We start from the raw sequence: 26668 nt of genomic DNA, 5'->3' as shown, positions 1-26668 counted from the left end.
ATATGTATATTGAATAATAAATTATAAGATGGAAAAATAGAATATTCTAAGGAATATTATGTTGGTACAGGAAGCACGAGACGATCGAACCTAAATTTTGATTATGACAAAGGGTTTAAAGTTAAGGTTTCTTATGTCTAACAAGGTTGACTAAGTTTGCAAGAAAGTCCTAAGTGATCTTAAGCAAAAGAAAGTCCTAGTTGATACTAGGTAGGTGAAAAGTCCTAGCTGCAGTTAGGTAGGTGGAAAGTCCTAACTACGGTTAGACAACAAAGTCTTGGTCTGGGGGACTCGACGAAGTCTTGGCGGGTTGAGTACTTTGAGTTAAATCTTAGAGTCGATGACTCTAGGTGAAAATCTTGGGGTCGCGGATATCGGGTGGAAGATTGGACGGGTCGTGGATTGGATGTTCAACATAAAGTCATGAAGTCTCGGACGTTGAGCAAAAGTCCAGATAGTCTGGAGGACTATTCTGGCAAAAGGTAATTTCTCCTAAGAGGAGTAGGTAAGCATCGGTTCGACCTAAGGTTTTCGAAAAATCTGAAAGTTAGAACCGGACAGTCCAGAGACTGTCAAATAGATTTATTAATCATATTTTATTATGCTAACTTTGTCTTGTAGAGTATGTTTTGTATTTTGGACTAACATGACTTGCAGGGAGTGAAAAACACATTTCAAACTCAGATGAACAGTGTTCAAGGCGTATCCGGGATGGTTGGAGACACCTCGGGTGGCTTGGCTGAAGGCCCACTCGAAGAGACGCAAAGGCGCCTTCCATGCACCTGAAGGCATCTTCCATGCGCCTGAAGGCGCCTTAGATTTTGGATGGAAGGCACCTTCCATGAGCTTGAAAACACCTTCAAAGGGATAAACTTCACAGAAAGTGAAAGTTATCGAGACCGAAGCTGCGAGGATAAGTTTCATAGCTGGAGGCACCTTCCATGGGGTTAAAGGCCCTTCAGCAGTCCATAAAAGGTTGGTTTGAGCAGATGTAAGGACACAATTGATCTTCGCAATCTTTCTCCTATACACTGCTCCAAAGATAATCCGACGAAGCCGTAACGCGACTCCGACAACCGGAAACCCAGAATTTCTCATTCTTAGTTGTCAGTATAATTTTAATAATTGTAGTTAAATTATTGTACTTATAATTCTCTGATTTATTAGTGAATTCCTCGAAGTAAATACTCAATGAGTGTGGGCCTTGAAGTAGGAGTCATTACAGGCTCCAAACCAAGTAAAATCAACTTGTGTCGTTGCTTTCTTTACTTGTTCTTATTCTGTTGTGTTTATCTCCGATTATTTTTTTGTGAAAAAACTACGAGTACTAATCACCCCCCTAGCACATCTCGATCCTACATATTCCTTTTAGTGTAGAAAATGGTGTGTATTGGTTGGAGTTGGAAAAATATTTGGTGCTGAAATGACACTAAATTAGTGTTAAAAATGCATCAAAATGGGTTTTATGGTCCGAGATGGTCTAAGAGAAGTTAAAAGTTCCTCTTTCCTCCCCTCCTCACCTCTTTCTCTCACCTCCTTTTAAAACAAGGGAAAAGTTACCTTCCTTTTACTTACCCTTCCCTCACCTCCTTATAAATAGAGTGATAGTGGGTGAGTTATTTAATTACACTGCAATTTTTTTAAAATTATTTTCTACTTAAACAAGAAATTGACAAAAACTGAAGAACACACTAAACTCCTCCTTAAGGAAAATAACATCTTTAAAGAATAACTGAGCTTGATCTCCAACTGCCCAAGTTCAAAATAGAAAAACTAACTAAAGCTTGGATTCCGAAAGTGTGCCTAACCACGCAAGTAGGATTCAATCAATACTATGTACCAAAAAATAAAATACATTTCCCAAATCAAAATAAACCAAGTAACTCACTCTTAAACTCAAAAATTAAAATTTCAAAACCAAATTCAAACCTAAATAATAAAATCAAATCAAATAAATCAAAAACTAAACCTAAATTAAATAAAAACAAAATTAATCTAAACTTAAACTATAACCAAGTCTACTATAACTATAAAGCAAATCGACACAAACATAAAATCTAAACTCAAAGTTCAATAACTCAGGGGAAGACTCCAAATTAGTTGGCACCTCTAAAAAAAATAATTTATCCGATTGGGTAATTAGGACTAAGATAAATAGGAACAAAAGTTTAACTTGATAAACGGTACTGGAGAAGTTTTGGATGATAGTAGATTAGGAAAGCTATGTCTATGCATGTCTATGAAGATATGGCTTTGACCTGGTGCATTTAACTTAGTGAAAGTAATTAAAGCTACCCCTTACTAATCCTAACTATTAGACTAATGTTTTTTATTAAGTTTAGTGGATAGGATTATTTAAAAAATTTTGAAAGTGTAGTTACTCTAATAATGTCCAGGTGACTCACTGTAGCTTAGATGTTTATCCAAAGAATACATGTTTGTTGAACCTTGACGCCGAGCAGAATATAGATTATTCTGGGGCGTGAAGTTACAGAGGGATTAAGAAGAAACAAGAGAGAAATAACGAAATAAGAAGTAGCTCAAGATAGATTTAAAAAAACCTTCTAGAGAAAATAAGAGCGGAAAATAAAAAACAAAAGAGATGTAGCCGTAACGTGGCTTAAGCGAAACCAATTGATTCAATATCAAAATAATTTGTCCCCTAACATCATTTAAGCATAGGTTTATATAGCTCTCAAACCCCTAAAAAAAATCTAAGCAAAAAAATAACCAATTAGACTTATTCCCTAAGATTTAGGATAAATTAGCTATCAAGACTCAGTTCCTAGGATTTAGGATAAAATTAAATATAAAAATAAACTAAACTTAATTAATGGATAACTACTTTAAAAAATCCCCAATTTTAGATTCTCTCCTGCATCAGTCGCCTGGAGTAGAAGAGAACTCATCCTCGAGTTTAGGGTGGGTGTATCCGGCTCTCGAGTAGAATGACTTAGGTGTTTTATATTAAAAACATCAGAAATTTTTAAATAGCTAGGAAGTCGCAACTTGTAAGTATTGTCATTAATTTTTTCTAGTATCTCGCAAGGTCCAATCTTTCGATCTTTGAGCTTGTTGTATTCACTAACAGGGAAATGGTCACGAGTTAATACAACCCAAACCATATCACCAATGTTAAAAAGAACCTGACGTCGATGCTGATCTATCCTGATCTTGTATTTGGTGTTGCTTTCTTGAACAGCTTGCTTAACTTGCTCATGAATAACTCGAAGATGCTTAGCCATATCCTCAGCCTTAGGGTTAGCTCATCCGGGACACAAAATAGGGACTAATCCAGTACCCCAAATGGGTTTCATCCATAAACAACTTCGAAAGGACTCAAACCAATGGTCCTGTTCTTTGATCTATTATGTGTGAATTCTGCTTGAGGTAAAACTAGATCTCATTGTTTTGGTTTGGTTCCTATGAGACATCTCAGAAGATTTCCTAAGCTCCGATTCACTACCTCGGTCTGACCATCTGTCTGAGAGTGATAGGCGCTACTGAAGTTTAGCTTTGTCCCTAGCTTTTCCCATAAAGTCTTCCAAAATTCACTGACAAATTTAGTATCACGATCCGAAGTAATAGTTTGAGGAATACCGTGTAAACACACAATCTCTTTGAAGAAGAGGGTGGCAATCCGAATAGCATTCATGATTTTTTTGCATACCACAAAGTAAGTCATCTTAGAGAATCGATCCACCACAACTAGAATAGAGTCTGCAGTCTGTTGGGTGCGGAGTAAACCCAATACGAAATCTATACTAACCTCATACCATTGGGCTTCGAGAATTGGTAAGGGAGTATACAAACCAGCATTGGTGAGGGTTCCCTTAGATTACTGACAAATAAAGCAATGATCCATGAAATGAGCTATGTCACTAGTTCCCTTAGGCCAATAGAAGTCGGAAGACATGAGGGCTAATGTCTTGTCTCGGCCAAAATGTCCTTCGTTATACAATTCACTGATAATGTGTTGCCTTAAGGAACAGTCTGGAATGCATAATTATAGTCCACGAAATAGATAACCATTGTACAAAATAAAGTCATTGTGAAGTCCATTAGTTACCTCCTGAAATATCTTGCCAAAGGAGGGATCATCAACATACATATCTGAGAAAGATCTAAAGTCGGTAACCTTAATACTCATGGTAGTAAGTAGGGAAGAGACTGCACAAGGGCTCATACTCTTACGAGTATAACCTTGTCTTAATAGTTCCACAACTTGTCGTTGTTGTTTTTCAGCATCCTTAAGGCTATCATGGTATGTCGGCTAGTTAGGTAAGATTGACCCCGGAACGAGGTCAATCTGGTGTTGAATGTCTCTCCTAAAGGAAAGTCCTGGAGGAAGGTCTTCAGCCCTCAAATTAGCAAAGTCGGATAGGAGTTGTTGCACCTCAGCTGGTAGATCCAAGTCTAGGTCTATTTTATCGCTTTTGTAAGGAAGCAACGTATAGACCATGTCTTCGTGCTTCATCTTGTTCAAAAATCTGGACATAGAAAGTAGTATAGAGTTATTAGTTACCAAATCTGAAGGGATTCCATCTTGTCCAGACTTTGAATAGAGTGCAACCACGTTAGAAGATCACGAACTCATCATCTTCCTTATAAGTAGCCTCGATCATCCTTCTTCTAGATTCAAAAGGAAAGTTGGTAGCTTTATTTTCTTCTCGCAACAACTCCAAGGGTAACATAGCCATGTTGGATGGTACGAGATGATTGTGTCACTGGATGATCTTGCATCAAATGCCCCAGGTTGAAAAGAACTCGTCCTCGAGTTTAAAATAATGTCTTCAACATCCATAATCTCCCTTTTCTTTGCATTGTCTTCCGATACGACACAAACTGCATCCTCAAATAAAACCAAAATCTCATGGTCATCACCATAGAGTACCTTGTCAACTTCATCATCAATTATCGGTTCGCCTAGTGCTTCGATCTTGTCTTCATCGTAAATTGGATCATTGAATAATTTGATCTTGTCGTCTTCTTCGCTGCCTCCTGCAATTGGATGATCGAGAGAGTAGGACTGGTCGTACTCGATGTTGTCGAGGTTCACATCCTCATGGTTGTCTCTGCCACCGTGAGAGGAAGGGGGGCCGTAGAGGCACTGGGGAGTTGGTGTTCTCTTGAAGTTGTAGGTGGTGGGGTGGTTGAACCCGTATTTCTCGAAACCAAACTTGTGCTTGGACAACTCTTCTTGATTGGAAATTAGAGATTTTTCAAAAGGAGAATAAAGGAACTTACAATATTTACGTTTTCGTGTCGCTAGATGTTGAGATAACTTTATGACTTGTCTCTGTAGATACTGAATCTCGTCTTGGGTGTTACGACCATAATGTGAGGCTTCCTCAGCCGGAACCTGCCTTTAACAATCATGACCATGTCCACGACGAGCCTCCATTGGATCTTAATGAGCTCTAATATCAACTGACGCCGAGCAGAATATAGATTATTCTGGGGCGTGAAGTTATAGAGGAATTAAGAAGAAACAAGAGAGAAATAATGAAATAAGAAGTAGCTCCAGATAGGTTTTTTTTAAAAAAAAAAAACCCTTCTTGAGAAAATAAGAGCGGAAAATAAAGAACAAAAGAGATGTAGCTATAGCGTGGCTTAAGCGAAACAAATTGATTCAATATCAAAATAACTTGTCCCCAAACATCATCTAAGCATAGGTTTATATAGCTTTCAAAACCCTTAAAAAAATCTAAGCATAAAAATAACCAAATAGACTTATTCCCTAAGATTTATGATAAATTAACTATCAAGAATCGGTTCATAAAATTTAGGACAAAATTAAATATAAAAAATAAACTAAACTTACTTAAAAAAATCCTACTTTTGGATTCTCTCCTACATCGAATCTAAAGCTAAACTTGAATCTAACACAAGTTAAACCAAACCCTAAAATTTAACTTAACTCATCTCATTAAATTATATGATTCCCTTATTGGAAATATAAATTAGGTGAGATCAATAAACATTAAATTAAATTTAATAAAATGAAAATTAAATTCAAATTAATTAAATTAAAATTAAATATAAATTAAATTAAAAATTAAACTCTTATTCATTGATACAAGTCTATCATTTGGGCACTGATTCAGTTACGCCATGGGATTATGGTAGGTTAAGCATTTGTTGTAGAGCATTTTGAATGAGATGTGATAAATTTAAATATAACGTTCTTTTTAATTTCAAAAAACAAAAAGAGCGCATTTCTATTTTTTTTTACCTATTATTATGTATTGTATCTAAACTTTATTATGTTAAATAAGAAATGGATGAGATTTATAGAAATTCATCAAAACCAAAATGATTTCTATCAAATTATCTTAACAATTTAATCATTTTTCGGAGTTGACTGACAAAACCTCTTTGATGATTTAGTTAATCTCTAGTGGTGTAGCTTGATGAGGAGGAAGTTGGCATGAATAAAAGATGCTAAGAAAGAAGGAGTTCAGATCTCTTTTAAGGTTTAGGGCCCTAGGGGCATGCGTTGTGATATGGAGCAATTCTTACGGTCCTTACTAGTGATTACTTGGGCCTATCAACATTATGCCCTTTCATGTGGAGCGCATGTCCAATTATGATCCGTATTTATTTGGACTATTGTTCACCTGATCAGCTCTAAATTTCAAATCAAATTCCGTGATTAATCCGGTGATTTATTTTATACATATATAATTTTTATCATCGACCGATTAGTCCGAATAAATTATAGTTTCGGATCCTATAATTCTTTCAGTAGCAACCAAGAGAATACCTTCATAGCTTTGAGAACCGAGAAAGAACTCTGGAACCAATAATCCTCCTAATTACTTTTTTCATGGTGGCAAAAGGTAAATACGTTCGTTCTCAGCGCCCCTGTTAATTCGTCCCAGAACCAATACGAAGGAGGTAAATCACGGACGACTACTAACCTTTGGAATAGTGACTAGCACATAAGGGAGGTATTTACCTCATAAGATCTTGTCCCTCGATGATAACCCACTATTAAAATAACTTTGCTTACCACATTGTCACCAATTCTAGTTGTTGGGTACTCTCGATTCTTGTGAAAATATCTTTTTGCAATCTCGTATCACACAGTACGTACTCTTGAAGGTGGAAAGCTTGCAAGGTACTCACAACTAACTGAAGTAGCTCGGAAACTACGTACCACACCTTTCAAGGATTGCATCATCGAAGACCTAGAACAAGTAATTGCTTATTTCAATTCCCTCTTCACAAATAAATAGTTAATTAAAATTGTTTGGAAATTAACGACTTGATGATGGTGTCATCGTGGTGGAGAATCCATAGTAGTGGTTTCTTTTACAGAAAAACAACAAGACACTCTGAAGGGTGGAGGATTGTTGCAGACACACTTATTAATGTGGTCACTATCCAGATAATAAATAAATAAAGGACTCTGGACCATTTAGTTTCGGTCACCATGAAACGGTCAACTGAGGTCATTATATTGCTTGCTTGCTTTGTTGTTGATTAATGTAAACCAGGAAGTTAATTCAACGTGTATATTAATGCAGGAAGGAACAGCACCACTTAACTCGAATGGTGCTGTCCTCCTCTGAGACGACCACACACAAGGCAAGGACGACATGGCCGGTCAGTGCATTCAGCTCTTGCGAGCAACGACGACTATGATTAATAATTACTTACTGTTTCATCTGAATTCAAATCGAGTAATTAATGTTTCATGCACAAGAGATGGAGAGGAATTGCTGTTGTTCCAATTTCCAGAAGGAATAGGCGCCGGTGGAAGCTAAATATATGGAATGTGGTGCTATTTTGACCGATCGATCGAGCGAGGAAACAAGGAAAGGCAAGTTGAGGTGGACGTGCATTAACTTTGTTCCACAAACCACCTACATTGGGCTGCTGTTCCACCTAAGATCGCTGGTTAGGTTGGTCCACCACCGGGTTTAATTTAAGTTGCCCTATCGAAGTCGACTACTTTGCGGTATTATTTATCACGAATAAAATTAGACGATGTGAACACCTGTATCATCATAGGAGATCGGATCCTCTGTCCTCAAATTCTCTATTCTCGTATCCCACACGTCACCTCAGTCCACCACCAGTACCCCGATCAAAATTATACCATAGGGAAGGTGAACCTAGAGGGATCGCTGTCAACGCGATCGGCATCAGAATCTGGCTGGATCTGAGCAAGAGCTCAAAATGACGACAGGGCAAAGCCTGCCCAGATCCGGCCGGATTCTGACGCCGATCGCACCGGCGGCAATCTCTCGAGTTCATATTCCCTCAGAGTATAGTTGTGATCGGGTTGATGGTCAGAGGTCGTCAACCATAGGCTGGGGCGATGAGTGAAACATGAAGATAGAAAATTTTAGAAATAGAGGATCAGATGTCACCATCCTAGTTCAACCAAGTATTTCTGTGTGTAACAAGGAACACCATACAAATTAATAATTATATATTTAAGTTGTAGATCTATTGTAAAATTAATTATATTTATGTGTGTATTATAATCCAACTAATTTTGAATGTTAGGGATTGATCCGGTGATAAGGACGGGGAACCCTCATTGGTGGGAGGTCAACGACACGTGGAGGTCAACAGTCAAGGAAGTCAACCCCAAGGTCGTGCCGAACGAACAGAGGTCATGCCGGAATATGCTCGAACGATTGCGGAATGGCGTCAGACATGCCTTTCTGACACAACCATACTGAGGTATGTTTGGGGAAGCGTGCATGCATCGAGAAGCGTGTCCACGCCTCCCCGGGTCCTATATAAGGACCCCCAGGCTTAGATGAAGGTATGCAATCTTGATTACTGTAGCCACAGTAACGTTACTCTGCTTCTTCGTTGCCTGACTTGAGCGTCGGAGAGTCGTCGCCGGGAAACCGGCTCGGCTTCTTTGCAAGTTCGCCGGAGTTCCACCTCAACACCAAAGGACAACGAAGAGCGCCACGTCCCCAGCGTCCGTCGACTCAGAGCTCGGACAAGATCAAATTGGCGCCGTCTGTGGGAACGCACCTGAATCCGAGCGAAGAAGATGGAAGAAGCTGGACGCCAACTCATGGTGACACTCTCCCCCGAAGAGCTCGACGCACTCATCCAAGCGCGAGCAGCCAAGATAGTCGAGCAACAACAAAAGGCTCAAGCCGAGCGGATAGCGCAACAGGCGACGTCGGCATCAGGCGGTCGGGTGGCACCAGACGACCGACAGGAGCAGCTCTCAATATGGGGCCAGAACAAAGGTCCGACCGGCACTCAGGTGGAAGCTCCGCCCGCCCCGATACCGTTCCACCGGGCATTATTCCAAACGCCATCAGAAGTCGCGCAAGCCAACCTCGACCGAGGCTCTTCGTCTGACGAGGCACCCATCCGTGATGCAAGGAAGGGTAAGGCGCCCCGGACGGATTCGTCTCCCGAGCGGATCAATCGGCAATTCTCCGAGGCCATCTTACGTGACCCATTACCAAGGCATTACACGCCCCCGGCGATCGGGGAATATAACGGGACCACTGACCTAGACGACCATCTGGGTAAGTTCGACAACACCGCCACTTTACATCAATATACAGATGGGGTGAAGTGTCGAGTGTTCCTCACCACCCTCTCTGGGTCGGCGCAACGGTGGTTCCGGAGGTTGCTGGACGGATCGATCACAAGCTTCAAAGAGTTCCGCACGGCTTTCCTCCATCACTTCGCGAGCAGCAGATGCTACCAGAAGACCAGCGTCAGTCTATTCGTCATCAAGCAAGGCACGAAGGAGTCGCTCCGAGCTTACATCCAACACTTCAACCAGGTGGCTATGGGCATCCCGACGGTCACCTCGGAAACTATGATGAACGCGTTCACATAGGGGCTTATGGACGGTGAGTTCTTCCGATCACTTATCCGAAAGCCACCTCGTAGCTACGATCACATACCTCCCCCTCAAGTTTAGTCAAAGGAGGCGCTAAGTCCGACTGACTGGACTATGAGTTTAATCGAGCGACATCCACTCTGCCGCTCCTGAAAGTGTACCGCTGTAAGGCTCTAGGGAGGTCCATTCGGTCGACCAGCGAGTTGATGTCTATGCCTTGTAGTTTTGATTTCTATTCGCCGCTTGTCGCGCTACCGCTTTTAAGGACGGTCGAAGTCGTCGGGTCTCCTCGGAGTTCGTGCCAATCCTCATTAAGTTGCCCATGCGCGAGTAATGATGTTCATTAAATGTTGCCCCATCACTGATCGCCACTTGGCAAGTCCGTCGTCATCGTACGACGAGGGCGTCATCTTCGATGGGACAGACGTCGGTTCAAATCCGACGGTCCGATGCCTACATTTTGTCATCGTACGGCGAGGGCATCATCTTCGATGGGACTCTCAGGCCTCTGTTGGAGCTTCTTCGCTCTCGCCCTCATGCGAGCCGACCGGCGCGATCCCCAGATCGACCATCTCCTTAGTCATTGCTGCTTCTATTTCAAGTGGAGAGCAACGCCCATTTGGGTACTTGGCTATCTCACTGGGAGAGGAGCCACTCAGAAGAACACGGACCTCCAACTTCATCGTGGTCGACGCTCCCTCGGCGTACAATGTTATCCTGGGGCGACCGGCTCTCAACGAGTTCCAAGCGGTCGTCTCCACCTTTTACCAGAAGATCAAATTCCCGGTGGAAGACCAAGTTGGGGAGGTCCGAGGAGATCAGCTTGCTGCTCGGCGATGCTATGTAGAGATGGTCCAAGCCGAGGTTAAATCCGCTTGGAAAGTGCCACGAGTCGAGGTAAACGCTATAACCGAAAAGCCACCTTCTCTAGTTTATGAAGAAAAGAAGGAGGTACAGATCCACCCTGTCCGACCGGAGGCCACTACTTTCATAGTGTCCGACCTGGAAGCAAGCCAGAAAGAGAAGCTGATCAGATGCCTCCAGATAAACTGCGACGTTTTCGCTTGGTCGACCCACGAGTTGCTAGGAGTCTCACCGAGCATAGCGCAGCATGAGCTTCACGTCCGACCGGATGCTCGGCCCGTAAAGCAAAGGAAGAGGGACTTCAGTGCCGAACAGAATATCATCATCCAAGCGGAGGTGGAGAAGCTCTTGGAGGTCGGCCACATAAGGGAGGTGCAGTTCCCGAGCTGGCTCACAAACGTGGTGCTGGTCTCCAAACCAGGCAACAAATGGAGAGTCTGCATTGACTTCCGGGATCTGAACAAGGCCTGCCCGAAGGATTTCTACCCTTTGCCCCGGATCGATCAACTAGTAGACTCCACAACCGGGTGCGAGCTGATATGCATGTTGGATGCTTATCAGGGCTACCATCAAGTGCCGCTCGCCCGAGATGACCAAGAGAAGGTCAGTTTCGTCACTGCAGATGACACTTACTGTTATAACGTAATGTCGTTCGAGTTGAAGAACGCAGGAGCCACCTACCAATGGTTAATGAATAAGGTATTCCGGGAGCAGATCGAGCGCAACTTGGAAGTGTACGTAGATGACATACTTATCAAATCCTTCCGAGCGGCAGACCTTTATGCGAATTTGGAAGAAACTTTCTAGACACTGAGAATATACGGGGTCAAGCTGAACCCCCAGAAGTGCTTGTTCGGAGCAAAAGACGGGTGTTTCTTGGGCTATATTGTGACCGAGCGAGGCATAGAGGCGAACCCCAGCAAGGTGAAAGCATTGCAAGATATGCCTCCTCCCAGAAATCTTTGAAAAGTACAGTGCCTCACCGGCCGGATAACGGCGCTATCACGATTCATCTCCCGAACGGCCGACCGAAGCTTCCCTTTTTTCAAAATTCTACGCAAGACTACCAAGTTTCAATGGGATGAGGAATGCGATCGGGCGTTCGAGGAGCTGAAGACTTATCTCAATTCTCTGCCCGTGCTGGCCAAACCGGTTGTAGGAGAGCCGCTCCGAATTTACTTGTCTTCGACCGAGCATGCTGTGGGCTCAGCATTAGTAAGGTCGAACGGCGAAGAGCAGCCCGTGTACTTTTTAAGCCACATTCTAAAGGATGTTGAATCTCGCTACACTGATCTCGAGAAATTAGCTTTTGCCTTGATCCTCGCCGCGCGGAGATTGCGCCCTTATTTTTTGGCGCATACAATCATCGTTATGACAAACAGCCCGCTGGGAAGGGTGCTCCTAAATCCAGAAGCGTCCAGGCGGCTCATCAAGTGGACAACCGAGCTGAGTGAGTTCGACATTCAGTATCAACCCCGCTCGGCGATTAAGGCACAGTCCTTGGCAGATTTTGTGACCGAAGTGCAAAATCCCGAGCCCGAAGCTATGTGGAAAGTATTTGTGGACGGATCATCCACTCGGATCGGAAGCGGAATTGGCATCCTGCTGCTTTCCCCTCAAGAAGAGCGGATGCACCTGTCCGTCCGGCTGGACTATCGAGCAGGCAATAATGAAGCGGAGTACGAAGCCCTAATAGTCGGCCTGCAGGCCGCGCGGCACGTGGGAGCCAGCCGGGTGACTCTATTCTCAGACTCCCAGTTGGCCGCTCAACAACTTTCAGGGTCCTTCGAGATAAACAACGCAAGGCTCAGGCTCTACGCGAAGGCCTTTGAAAAGCTTAGGACCAATTTTGTAGAAGTTGCCATACAGAAGATCCCCCGAGCCGAGAACCAGTATGTGGACGAGCTAGCCAAGCTCGCCAGTTCGATATCGTCGGTTGTCATCTAACAACCAATCGAGCAAGTATCCCTGGTGCCGCACATCAACCGGATGGAAGGTCTCACCTTCCCGATCGATTGGAGGACATCCATAATAGAACTTTTGCGATCGGAGGCTACGCCGTCCAATCAGGAGGAAGCCCAACTATTGAGGAGGAGAGTCGGCCAGTTCACGCTCATCGGGGACCAACTCTACAAGAAGGCATTCTCCCGACCGCTGCTAAAGTGCGTCAGCTCGGAGGACGCAGAGTACATTCTCTAAGAGGTACACCAAGGATCTTGCGGAGGTCATCCGGGCGGCCAATCTTTGGCGAGGAAAATCCTGCTGGCCGGATACTTCTGGCCAACTCTACAAGAAGACGCCGCTCGGACCATCGGTACCTGCCTTTCTTGTCAGAGGTACCACAATGTCTCCCATAGGCCTAAGATGGAAATGAGGAGTCCACAGTATCCTGCTCGTTCGACCAATGGGGCATGGATATCGTAGGGCCTTTCCCCATGGCGACCGGTCAGCGGAGGTTTCTACTAGTTGCAGTCGACTACTTCTCCAAATGGGTCGAAGCCGAACCACTAGCCAAGATAACCGAGCAGATGGTCAAAAAGTTCATCTGGCAGCATATAATCTGTCGGTTCGGCATCCCTCGTCGACTCATCTCAGATTACGGCCGACAATTCATTGGTCAGGAGCTCGAAGACTGGTGCAAAGGATACAGCATCGAACAACACTTCACTTCCGTGGCATATCCTCAGAGCAACGGTCAAGCCAAAGTGGCCAATCGGGAGATCCTGCGAATACTTCGGGTTCGGCTCGATCACACAGGAGGAAGGTGGGTAGATGAGATGCTTGGCGTACTATGGGCCATCCGCACAACCCTAAAGGAGGGAATGGGAGTAACACCGTTCCACTTGGTGTACGGCGGCGAAGCGATCGTCCCAGTCGAGGTCGGAGTGGAGTCCGATCAGATCCAAAGCTACGATGAGGGCAATGCCGAGCGGAGGCAGCTGGAGTTGGACCTGGTGGATGAAGCAAGAGCTAAAGCAACCGTCCGTCTGATGGCGTACTAGCAGAGAATGAAGCGGAATTACAACAGGCGTGTAATTCTCAGAGCATTCCAGGTCGGTGATCTTGTATGGAAGAAGGTGAAGCCGGTCGGCGATGTGAGTAAAATGGCAACTCCCTGGGCGAGGCCCTTTAAAGTCGTCGAAAAGCTCCGATCGGGTGCCTACTACCTAGAAGATGAAGGCGGACGGCGGTTAGATCGACCATGGAGCGCAAACCACCTCCAGCCGTACCGTGCTGGATAAAAGGTGCACCATTATAATGCATTTCATGTGCGTCCCGTTCGTATGTATCCTTTGGCTGCAGGATTGAAGATAAGAAAAATTACGAAGAGTCTGAGCGTTATTCGCCGAACGGCAAACTACATGAAGACCGTCGAGCGGCGACCTTAAACTCTAGAGTCGGACTGACGACTATAAACCCCCCGGCTTGAAGACCGTCGAGCAGTGACGTTAAACTCTAGAGTCGGACCGGCGACTATAAACCCCCCGGCTTGAAGACCGTCGAGCGGCGACGTTAAACTCTAGAGTCGGACCGGCGACTATAAACCCCTTGGCTTGAAGACCGTCGAGCGGCAACGTTAAACTCTAGAGTCGGATCGGCGACTATAAACCCCCCGAAAGGGACTGCGCCGCGCAGATATACTGAGGCCCAGCATCTAGGGTCGATGATCAACAAGCCTTGATTCTAAGGACAGGGAGAAAGCAATGGCGTGCATTTACCAGCACCGATCCACGAAAAACTAACGGAAATCCCATATAGAGGGAAGGTCGATGGACCGAGCGGCGCAATCGAAAAGGACACGAACAAAAATCTAACGGAAGTCCCGTACGGGATAAAGGTCATTTGACCGAGCGAGGAAGTTAAGAAGTTACATAGCGGGAAAAGGGTCGAGCGACCGGTCGGCGTAGTTATAGGAAGCACTCAAACAAAAGGCTAGCAGAGCAAAAGTTGGCGTTCCAAAATTACACTTAAAATCTCGCCGACCAAGGGCAAAGTTACAGATGTCATTTATTAAATCAAGGCCGTTTAAGCCGACCGGGAGAAGTACGGAAAAAAGAAGCAAGTCTTCATTAAAGGTAAGGTTGTAGGAGCCGACCGGGAGAATTACAGAAAATACTTTTCACTCAAGTACGTCAAAAATGGGCTCGGGAATGTGCTCCAGCAGCCCGGCCAGATCCTTGGGGGGGATAGAAGCCGCCTCCGGAAGCTGGCCCTTAGCCTTCAAGTACGTAGTTGTGGCTTGGATGACTTCTTCAAAGGAAAGGACCAGCCGATCGCTGAACTTGTTACCAAAGTCATCCGACCGGAAGTAGTTGTGCCTCATCGCCGCGAAGCGCCCTGGTTCGCCATCTTGGTATTCTTTGAAGGCGGCTCGGGCGGCTTCTAAGGCATCTTGGAGATCTTTATTGTCTCCTCGAAGTTTAGCCTCAGTGGTCGATCGGCCCTTTTGCTCAGCGGAAAGCAGATCAGCTAACTCATGGACACGCTGCTCCAACGCTCGGGCCTACTGATTCTTGGCCTCTAAATCAGAAATGGTTGTCTTTTTTCTATTGGTCGCCAGCTTCATCTCCCGATTGTGAGACTTGACTTGGGCCTCAAGGCCAGCTACCCTGGTCTCCAAGCCAGAGGACTTGTGTCGTTCGGCCTCCAATAATTTCTCCTATTTACTCAGTTCGGCTCGGAGCATGACGTATGATGGCCCCTGAGTTGGCGCCCCTCCGAAAATTTGAAGCTTTTTTAATTCTTCCTCCAGGGCAGCCAGGCGATTGCTGACCGCAACATTCTCCACCCAGTATTGTTCGGATGGAATAATGTCAAGAACCAAGATTAAGCATACAGTAGGTTAAAGAGTATACCCCGGTTGCTTGTTGTAGATGGCTGTCGCCGAGCTGCCCGGGGGTCATCAGGGCAACGCGAGCCCTCGCATCTTCCCATACTTTGGCGAGCGGTCCTCGGATGGTGATCTGATGCTCTGGAGCAGTTGGCCGATCAGCGGCTAAAAGGAACTCTTCAATGGGAAGATGGAGGATGACCTTGATCGTTCGACGCCCGCTCGGATCGGATTGAGAAGAGATGGATCGACCGGATGACTCACCGAGCGAAGCAGAAACTATTCCTGAGCGCCTGAGCCGAAGACGAACCCGGGGCAGGGAACTAACAGGTCGTGCTTCGAGGGAGGCTGCTGGTTGGTCGAGCTAGGAAGGAGTTCGGTCCGAAGAGATGGCCTCGGTTGAAACAGGGACCGGGTTGACAGCTTCAGAGGGGGTGTCAACTGGCTCGGTCACTGGTTCCACAAATGTGAGATCCGTTCGGCACCGTTTGCGTGTTATCAAGGGGGAGTCGCCGGCCGACTGCCCCACGTCTTCGGAGGTAGGCTGACCGACTAACGAGATAGCATCACCGATCGCTCCGGTTGCAGGGACCCGACCGGTAGACTCTCGGGCCTCTGTTGGAGCTTCTTCGCTCTCGCCCTCATGCAAGCCGACTGGCGCGATCCCCAGATCGGCCATCTCCTTAGCCACTGCTGCTTCAATTTCGGCGGCCTTCAATTTCATTAGCTCGGTGGCCTTGGCGCGCCACATGATGTCAGCTGCATAAAAGAAGAATACATCAGTTAGACCAAAAGGAGCGGGGACAGGGAAAGCGCTTACCCATGCTGCCCAGAAGCTTCGTTCGGATTGGGCTCAATCCGAATATGTACAAACACCCCCTCGTGAAGTAGCTTATTGATATTGAACCTCTGGTCGACTAATAGATTGGTTGCATAAAGATAATCCGGCTGGCTCTTGTATTTACCGAGGTCCGGTGGGCTCGGCACAGTGGTCTGCCATTTGGTGCGAAAGGATGGCCATTCGGGAAAGCGAAGGTAAAAATAATTTTCCTTCCAATGCTTGTTCGAGGTCGGCATCTTGTCGAAAAAGACAAGACCAATCCGCGATTGGAAGAGAAAATTACCCCATTCGGACTGTTGGGATAGTAAAAATAATGGAAAACTCTGGGGACTAAGGGAATGTCGTGCAACTTGAAAAGGACCACTACGCCGTACAGCAACCTAAAAGAGTTGGGGGCAAGTTGGCCGAGCGAGAGGAGGAAATAATTACAAACCTCAAGGATAAAAGGATGTACAGGGAAGCGTAGGCCGGCCACAAATTGGTCGCGAAAGAAACAAACAATGTCGGTCGGCGGATTGTGGGTCCGATCGAAAGAGGTGGCCAAAACTAATCTATGGTCAGGAGGAAATTCGAATTCGCGAAGGAAGCGTCCCGCGTCATCGTCGTCAAACCGGCTTACCATGGTCATATACCATAAGCCAGGAGAAGGATCAAAAGGTTGCGAGGTGCTAGCCATCGTCGGGACAATACCGAGGAAGAAAGGACCGAGGGAAGAACAAAAGGGTTGACAGAGGAGGTTGGAACTATATTGAATGGGCGCAGAGGCCACCAGAATGGAGAACACAGAAGAAGGTAAAGATAGGAGAAGGCTTATTGGGAGGCGAAGCGCGAAGAAGAGGGAGGTCAAAAGTTCGTCGGGGCGTCGAGGCAAGCGAACGTCGGGAGGCTGGACACGAGAGGAATCACCAAAAGCACGAAGGCAAGAACGATAGAAGGAAGATCAGCGTCGACGCTTCATAAACCCGGGGCTCAGTCCACAGCAACCGTTCGATCCAGGTCATCAAAAGGAACGTCGGCATCGGACCGTCGGATTTGAACCGACGTCTGTCCCATCGAAGATGACGCCCTCATCGTACGATGACGACGGACTTGCCAAGTGGCGATCAGTGATGGGGCAGCATTTAATGAACATCATTACTCGCGCATGGGCAACTTAATGAGGATTGGCATGAACTCCGAGGAGACCCGACGACTCCGACCGTCCTTAAAAGCGGTAGCGCGACAAGCGACGAATAGAAATCAAAACTACAAGGCATAGCCATCAACTCGCCGGTCGGTCGAATGGACCTCCCTAGAGACGAACGGCGGTACACTTTCAGGAGCAGCAAAGTGGATGTCGCTCGATCAAACTCATAGTCCAGTCAGTCGGACTTAGCGTCTCCTTCGACTAGACTTGAGGGGGAGGCATATGATCCGGTGGTAAGGACGGGGAACCCTCATTGGCGGGAGGTCAACGACACGTGGAGGTCAACAGTCAAGGAAGTCAACCACAAGGTCGTGCCGAACGGACAGAGGTCATGCCGAGCGGACATCCGACCAAAGGTCTCCTGGACCAAACGAAAGACAACCCGACCAGGGGTCGGGTTTCTGACGCTCAAGTAGAGTCTATGGGCCAAGCGGAACACTCGGCCGAGCCGCATGACAATAAGGCACAATTCCATCCGAACACAGAAGCAGGGCTTCGCCACTCAGGCCAAGGTATGCGCATTCCCGGAAACCAAGAGCACCGAGCGGCTGGTCCGCTCGGCCCGGAAGTAGGTGAAAACGCTAGAAGACAAAAAGGACAGCTGGTAACTTCATCCTCGAGACACTTACCGCCGACAAACATCATGGTCGATGGCCGGAGCGGACAGAGTATCGTACGGTGGAAGTTTCCACCGTCACATCCGGGATATGCTCGGACGATTGCGGAATGGCATCAGGCATGCTGTTTTAACACAACCCTACTGAGGTATGTTTGGGGAAGCATGCACACATCGAGAAGCGTGCCCGCGCCTCCCCGGGTTCTATATAAGGATCCCCAGGCTTCGACGAAGGTATGCAATCTTGATCACTGTAGCCACAGTAACGTTACTCTGCTTCTTCGTTGCCTGACTTAAGAGTCGGAGGGTCATCGCCGGGAAACCCCTCCTGGCTCGGCTTCTTTGCAGGTTCGCTGGAGTTCCACCTCAACACCAAAGAACAACGGAGAGCGCCACGTCCCCAGCGTCTGTCGACTCAGAGCTCGGACAAGATCAGGGATGAAATCAGAAAAAAAAATTAAAAAGGGACTGAATTACATAGATAATTTTTTTATGATTAAATAAATATATTTAATAATTTAAATTTTACATCAACAACGGTAAAAATGATAAAAAAATATATGAAATATATATATAATTATATGGGTTTGGATCATTTGGTTGGAGAGAACTACGATTGAGTATTTTTTTTTTGGGGTTCGTTTGTTTGATTTGACTTAGCCTGCTTGGCTGGCCATTCAATTAAAAAAATCCTTCAATGGAACAATATCATTTCACTAAAGAATTTCTTTCTTTTTTTTTATCAAACCAACGTTGTTTTACTAAAGAAAAAGAAAAAAGAATGTTGAGTTGCATCGTCGATGCAACTCAACCTTCTTCTCCGACAGCTTTATTGTCGGAGAATGAGCTATGCTGCCCATGTCGTTGTGGACTAGGCGCAGGCTATTGCTAGCATTTGTGGGGGTTTAATAAAGCAAACTCCCATAATTCTTATAATACAACTAGTCTACAGTACTATTGGGTAACAGCTAAGTTGGGGGAGACTGAAGCCTCCCTTAGCCTTCCCGATGCGTTCGCCCTTGTTAGAGATGACAAGTCTGATCATACGGAAGTTTTTCACCTGTCATTAAAGTAAATCAGAAAGCGTAGATGGATCCTAGCATCACAAGTTTTTCAAACTCTTTAAGTGTAATGTGCCCTACGTGATTTACACCTTTGTTGCTTAGGGAACCATCACATTTCTTACCATTGCACTACAGCCCTCGAAGGCCTTTTTTTTTTTATATATACTAAGTATCCAAATTTAACAACCCAATTAATTCTAGGATGGACAGTCCGATTTCATATTCTGCCCATTAAATAAATTCAGGAAAGACAGTAGTTCCTGACTTAGATATTTCTTGTACTCTTATACATAAGGTAAATAGTTTATATTGATCTCATCTGAAAGTTGAGAAGACAAAATGATCGAAATGATGTGACTGGAATGTTGACCGAGTTGTCATGATCCGATAGGGGAGGGTATTATGAGTTGTCTTCTATGTTAACCAAGTCATCAGAAGACATATGGTCAACACTACCAGCAGCCAGCAACCAGGTTGCTCCGGTCCTTGACACCCCTATACTCGAAGCGAGTCCCAATAATATATAAGAAGCAGGCTAAATAGTAGAATAATGAAGTGAATGGAGAATAAGCATGGAAAACATATCTTAGCCCACTGAGCACCCTCTGGTAGACCAGTGAACTAGTCGTAACGTTGATCGAGTCGTCGTGACCTGAAAGAGTAACTGAATGTGAGCTGGATGAACAACTAGATCTGGGGAGTTGAGGGTCGGAGCATAATGGTGACTTGTAGGTCGGACCATAATAGCACGCAAGCCAAAATAGAACGGTGGCACACAGGCCTGAATAGGACGGCGACACACAGGCCAAAATATGACATCAGCATGGAGACTAAAATACAATGACTCGAGGGTGGAACACAACATGTTAGATGGTCGTGTCGGCGGCAAGGGCCAGATGGCAACTGTAAGACCCTTGGCGGTCGGCTAGAAGAGAGGTGATTAGCCTTGCAAAGGAAAATGTGTTGGATCGAGATGCGCTAGAGGGGGGGAGGGGTGAATAACGCTCGTGGCTTTCACTTTTCGTATTCGGAAAACTTATCGGATAACACAGTGAAATAATAAATAAAGGAACACAGAAAGACACCAAGATTTACTTGGTTCAGAGCCTTGGGCGACTCTTACTCCAAGGCTTACGCTCGTTGAGCGTTTACTTTGGGCAACAACTATAATCGTGCAAATATTACAAGAATTATTACAATGACAGTATTGAAAAAGTTATACCGACAACAAAGAAATGAAATTTCGCAGCTTCGGTTCGTCGGGGTCTTGTTATAGCTCAACTAGATTGTCTCGTTAGCAGTGCGCTAAAAAAAGATTGCTTAGAACTTGATTGATAATGTTGCTGCTCGAGACCTCCTTATATAAGCCCATTGAAGATGCCTTCAACCTCCTTGAGGGCTCCCTCAACTCCGTCGATTTCGCAACGAAGATAAGGGTTGAAGAAGTCACCACTCATCCTCTTGAAGGCGCCTCCAATGCCATGGAGGGCACCTTGAAGCCCATCCGAGGCGCCTCAACACTCCTTGAGGGCGCCTCCAGCTTGACTTCGCGCGCTCCTTCTTCCAAAGCACCCGAGGCGCCTCCAAGCTCCATGGAGGCACCCCAAACACTGTTCATCCGGGAAGTTGAGTTCCTTTTACATCTTGCAAGATACGTTAGTCCACAAAACAACAAAAATATCCTGCAAAACAAAGTTAGCATATAATAATAACATAAAAATAAATGTCCGACAATACCGGACTATCCGGTTCTGACTTCGGATTTCCGACCGGAAATCCTAGGTCAAACCGATGCCTACTGTTCCCTCAGCGGGGAACGCGTCCTCACCTACTCCACTCAGGAGAGTATACCTGTTGTTAGTTCGATCCTCCAGATTGACTAGTCTTTTGCTCAGCGCTGAGTCTTCAGGTCTTTCTACTGGACGTCTGCTCCACGACCCGCCCAGACTTTTCACCCGATCCACGACACCGGGATTTTCACCTAGAGTATCCGACTCTAGGACTTTTGCCCGAATACCTCGACTCGCCAAGGCTTTCCGCCTAAAGTTACCACCCCCAGAACCTAGGGTTACCGCCCCCTATGGTTTTCTCTTTGCTTATCGGCTGTTAGGACTTTTCTTCACCTAGGGTTACCACCCCCTAGGGTTTTTATCTACTAACCGTAGCTAGGACTTTTGCCTAAGTAAACTTAGGGCTTTCCTACAATCTCAATCAAACATATCAGATAACAAAATATCTTAACTTTGAACCCTTTAACATAATCAAAACACATATTCGATCGTCGGATGCTTTCCGCACCAACAAAATGAACCTTCCTCGAACTTTATAGTTTTATAAGAATCAACACTTGCATAAAAGAAATAAGAGACTAAATAAAGAAAGGAACAGGCACAAAATGTTTACTTGGTTACAACTAGGGAGGTTGTTAATCCAAGAAAGATGAAAAGCTCACTACTGTCTCTTTTAGGTGGAGAAACCTCTTACAGCAGTTAAAGCACTCAAAATGCAAAGTTAAACTAAAATGGAATCAATTACAAGTGTTATTTTAAATCATTGGGACCAGAGTTATTTATAGCCCTGGTCGGGGCGCCTAGAAGGGTTACAGGTGCCTCTAGGGGGATAAAACTTTATCCTAGTCGCAATGTAATGTGCCACCGCGTTTGGCTAATTTTTTGGGTCCAAGCGTTCGGAGGGGTTCCAAGCACCCGGAGTCTAGGTGCCCAGACCAAGTGCGAGAACCCCAGACAGGTCCAAGCACCCTGGACTAGGTCGGGGCGCCCCAAACCAAAAAGTCAACAAAATGTTGACTTTTGGTCACAGTCTTTCGCTCCAATTCCGTTCGCATTGGTCCGGGTCTTCCGCTCTGGCTTCACTTGCTTGGGTGATCTCAGCCATTCGGAATAGGGCTCACCCGAACCTATTTTCCAGCCTTCAAGCAATCTTCTGCTCCGGCTTCTTGTCCCTCGAAAACACCACGTGCCTCCTTCTCATCCACCCGCGTACTCTTCCACATCACCTTGTCCCTTGGACACACCGAGCCCGTCAGCTCTCATCCATGTCATCCTTCTTGCTAGTTGCGTTTTTCGCTTGACTTCCTGTGTTCCTAAGTTCTTGCACACTTAAACACAGGGGTTAAATACAACAGTACCTAACCTGACATGGTTGATCACATCAAAACTACCTTGGGTACTAACAATCTCCCTCTTTTTTATGTGAGAAAACTTAAGTTAAGTTAGGTTAAACCTTAAAAATAACAGTTATAAAATTTGTAAGTAAATTGGCAAGTACAAAATTAAATTGTACTACCCTCCCCCTAGACTTAATTTTCACTACTCCCCTTTTGATCACATTAAAAATGGGGTACTATAAAAATGCTATTTGAAAAAAAAATAAAAGTCTAAGGGAAAATTTCATAAAATATTAAAGTTTAAGCTTTGAAAAATCTAAATTTTTTTAAAAAAATTAACATATATAAGGCAAAAACAAATTTCATATGAAGTTGAAATTATTTTTAAGCAGAAATAAAGTCTTTTGCACATTAAGAAATTTTTTTTAATAATTAAAAATTTTAACATTTAGAAAAATTTAAAAATTTTCTTACAGATAAGTGATAAAGTTATCTTTCTCAGAAAAATATACTTTTAATTAATTTCTAACAAAATTTTTGACAAACAATTCAAAGGATTGTTATAACCACTAAATGCTTAAGAGTTAGTCAATTAAATACTCATTTCAATAATTAGCTTCTAAGCTGTGGCAAGACACTAGACGTTCTTAGATATTGAAACAACAACCACTTCTAAACAGCTTTTTAATGAAAGTAAATATTTAATTTTCTATCTGAAAATCCTAAAAAAATAATTAATCTAAATATGATTTTGGAACTCAAAATAGATTCCTTCCTACAGGATTAATCAAAATTTTCTTAGGAATATATTTCTATGATATTTTCCTAATTTGGCTCTTATGATATTTAAAATGTCAATTTAAACCATTATATCTTCTAATATTTTGAACATGTGAGCATACACGTTCCTTCAAATATTCTATTTCTGTTTCTAATTTTTAATTTTCTATTTTTATTTTGTCGAGATCTTCTAATCAACAAGATATAGCTAACGTTGATTTTAACTCTTTATTTTATTTTTCTAATTTACAGTAATTTTTTGATAACAATTTTACCAACTGAAATAACTTGTCAGGAGGAAAATACTATACTTGACTTACCTTGTCGATCTCGTAATCTAAAGCTCCCCTTGAAGTGCTGTTTTCTTTTGATGTCGCTCCCCCTTCATCGATGCTCTCGATACTCATTTCAAACGAGCTTGCTTCGTCTTTGTCTTCTTGATGACTTGCCACTAGCGCAAGTCCGGCGAGGGTTTTTATCTCCTATTCGAATGATGTTTTGTCCCACATCGCTTTTAGATTATACTTGGTCTGGACTAGCTTCTTATTCTTTTCCTTGTCCTTATTCTTATCCTTGTTCTTCAATTTAGAGAAGTTGTATTTCATATGTCCTTTTTCATTGTAGTGGTAGCATCTTATCTTTCTTTTCCTTCTATTACCCTGCACTTGATTAAATTTATTAGTTTTAAATAATTTTTAAAATTTTCTTACCATGAGTGTCATTTTGTCATCGTCAAGAGAAGATTCCGAGTCTCATTCATGTTGTGTCTTGGCTCCTTCTTCGGATCTGCACATCTTTTCATGAACTTCAAATGTTGAAAATAATTCTTCTAACGTACTTAATTCTAGATCCTTAGATATATAATAAGCATCTACTAATGATGTCAATTCAGTAGTCTTAGGAAATGCGTTAAGCGCGTACCTTAGCGAATCTCAGTTGCTTACCTTTTCTCCAAGATTCGTGAGTCCGGTGATGAGTTCTTTTATTCTTGAGTGAAGGTGTGCAACGTTTTTGCCTTCTTCTAACTTGATGTTGCTGATATGGATTCTAAACAGATCCCATCTCACGAGTTTTGCCTCCGAGATCCCTTCGTGTAGTTCCAGGAATTTCTCCCAGAGCTCCTTGGCTGACTCGTAGGCTCCGATTCGGTTGACTTCTTGAGGTGGTAAAACGCTAAGCAGGTGAAACTCTATTTTGTCGTTTTCCACGAAGTCGGCTTGCTCCTTCTTCATCCATTGGTATTCTTCTTTACCCTCAGGTGCTACAAAACTAAATTTCATTATTAAAAGTAAATCAAAATCTGTCTTAAAAAATATCTCCATCTTTTTCTTCCAGCTCACGAATTCCCCTACAAACTTCGATGGGTGGATGCTCGGTCCGGCCATCTCATCTGTTTCGTTAGGCGGTTAGTCCTCCTAAAGTGAACCCACTCTGATAACAATTGTAGGACCCTTGGTGGGCAGCTAGAAGGGAGGTGAATAGCCCTGCAAAGGAAAACGAACCTTCCTTAAACTTTATAACTTTATAAGAATCAACACTTACATAAAAGAAATAAGAGACTAAATAAAGAAAGGAAGAGACACAAAAGGTTTACTTGATTACAATCGAGAAGGTTGTTAATCCAAGGAAGATGAAAAGTTCACTAATATCTCTTTCAGGCGGAGAAGCCTCTTACAGCAGTTAAAGCACTCAAAATGCAAAGATAAACTCAAATAGAATCAATTACAAGTATTGTTCTGAACCATTGGGACAAGGGCTATATTTATAACTCTGGTCAGGGCATCTGGAAGGGTTCCAGACACCTCTAGAGGGATAAAACTTTATCCCCGTCATAATGCAATGCGCTAGGTCGCATTTGGCTAATTTTTTGGGTCCGGGTGCCCAGACCAAGTCCAAGCACCCCAGAATGGGTCGAGGCACCCCGGACCAAAAAGTCAACATTTTGTTGACTTTTGGTCTGGGTCTTTAGCTTCGGTTCTGGTTGCATTAGTCTGGATCTTCCACTCCGGCTCCGCTAGCTTAGGTGATCTCGATCATCCGAAATAGGGCTCACCCAAACTCATTTTTTGGCCTTCGAGTAGTCTTTCGCTCTGGCTTCTCGTTCCTCGGAAATGTCATATGCCTCCTTCTCGTCCTCCCACATACTCTTCTGCAGCACCTCGTCCCTTAGACACACTAAGCCCATCAACTCTCATCCGTGTCGTCCTTCTCACTAGTTACATTTTTCATCGACTTCCTGTTCTCTTAAGTTCCTGCACACTTAGACACAAGGTTAAATACTAACAAGACTTAACCTAACTTGGTTGATCACATCAAAACTACCTTGGGGTACTAACAATTACAACGGTCGTGGATGCCGGAAAGGCGGGTGCCAACAACGACACATGGGTTGCTAGCATGCCGAGAGAGGGGGAAATGACGTGTGGACTGTCGGTGTGCCTGTGAGGAGGCGACAGCAGTGTCGAAGGCCATGCAGAAGCTGCGACATTGTGCAGCGAGAGGTGGATGCGACGTTGTAGGTTGTCGACGGTGTGGGGGGTCTACCGGAGATGACGCGTAGGCTATCAGATGCATGAGAGGGGGGCACCGCTTGGCTGCTGAAAGAGAGGTGATCGGCATGGAGCAACTGCTGTCCAGCGACAACAAGGGGGCGGTCTTTGGCCGCTAAAAGAGAGGCGATCAGCGTGGGTCGGCTACTGGCCAGTGACGACGAGGGGGGTGGCACTTGGCCGTTGAAGGAGGGGCGACCGGCGTGGGAAGCTGTTGGCATTGGAGATCACGAGGGAGGAGATCGAAAAGAGGGGAGTTGACTACGAGCGAGGCTTCTGGCGAGGCAGCGACAAGTTCTCTAGGGAGGCAGCGCTGAATCAGGGAAGGGGGGGGGGGGTCGACTGTGCTTGGGTGATGTCGGCTGGAAAACCCCACAAAGACCCCCTCCCTTCCTCTTCGATAAATAGTACAATAAATAAAAGGGGCTACAGTAAAATGATAACACTATCCCTCTTGCCCACGTGTCTTCCTTTCCATATCACCACATAACAAGCCTCCCCTTCAAGTCTAATCGAAGGAGGTGCAAGTCCGACTAATTAGACAGTCCATTACAAAGGTTGAATCACTCCCGAATATAGATTCAGATAATTGGGTTCATCATATAACATCTTGGTTGTAGCTATGGCGATGCCGACCGAATGGAGAAAGCGGTGTTGAGTGAGCAATGAAAAATAATACAAAGCCAATAACTGAGCTAGCGATCGGGTGAATGTCGAGCTAGCCATCAAGCAAATATCGAGCCGACGATTGAGCAAATACCGAGTGGATGGCCTAGTAAAGGCCTAGTGGATGCCAAGCAGAGTGATTGGGCAAATGTCGAGTAGACGATCTTGATGCTGAGCAAGAAGTACACAAATGCCAAGCAGGGCGACAAGTGATGGGAGTGTCGAGTGAGATAAGTGTCGAACAAGCGACGAGTGACAATTGAGATAAGTCCCAAATGGCGAGTGAGGCGAATAGAGTGCTCA

Source organism: Zingiber officinale, chromosome 5A (assembly GCF_018446385.1).
Source record: "Zingiber officinale cultivar Zhangliang chromosome 5A, Zo_v1.1, whole genome shotgun sequence".
NCBI classification, from domain to species: Eukaryota; Viridiplantae; Streptophyta; class Magnoliopsida; order Zingiberales; family Zingiberaceae; genus Zingiber; species Zingiber officinale.
The sequence above is the reverse complement of the archived record's forward strand: the minus strand, read 5'-3'. Positions refer to the sequence as shown.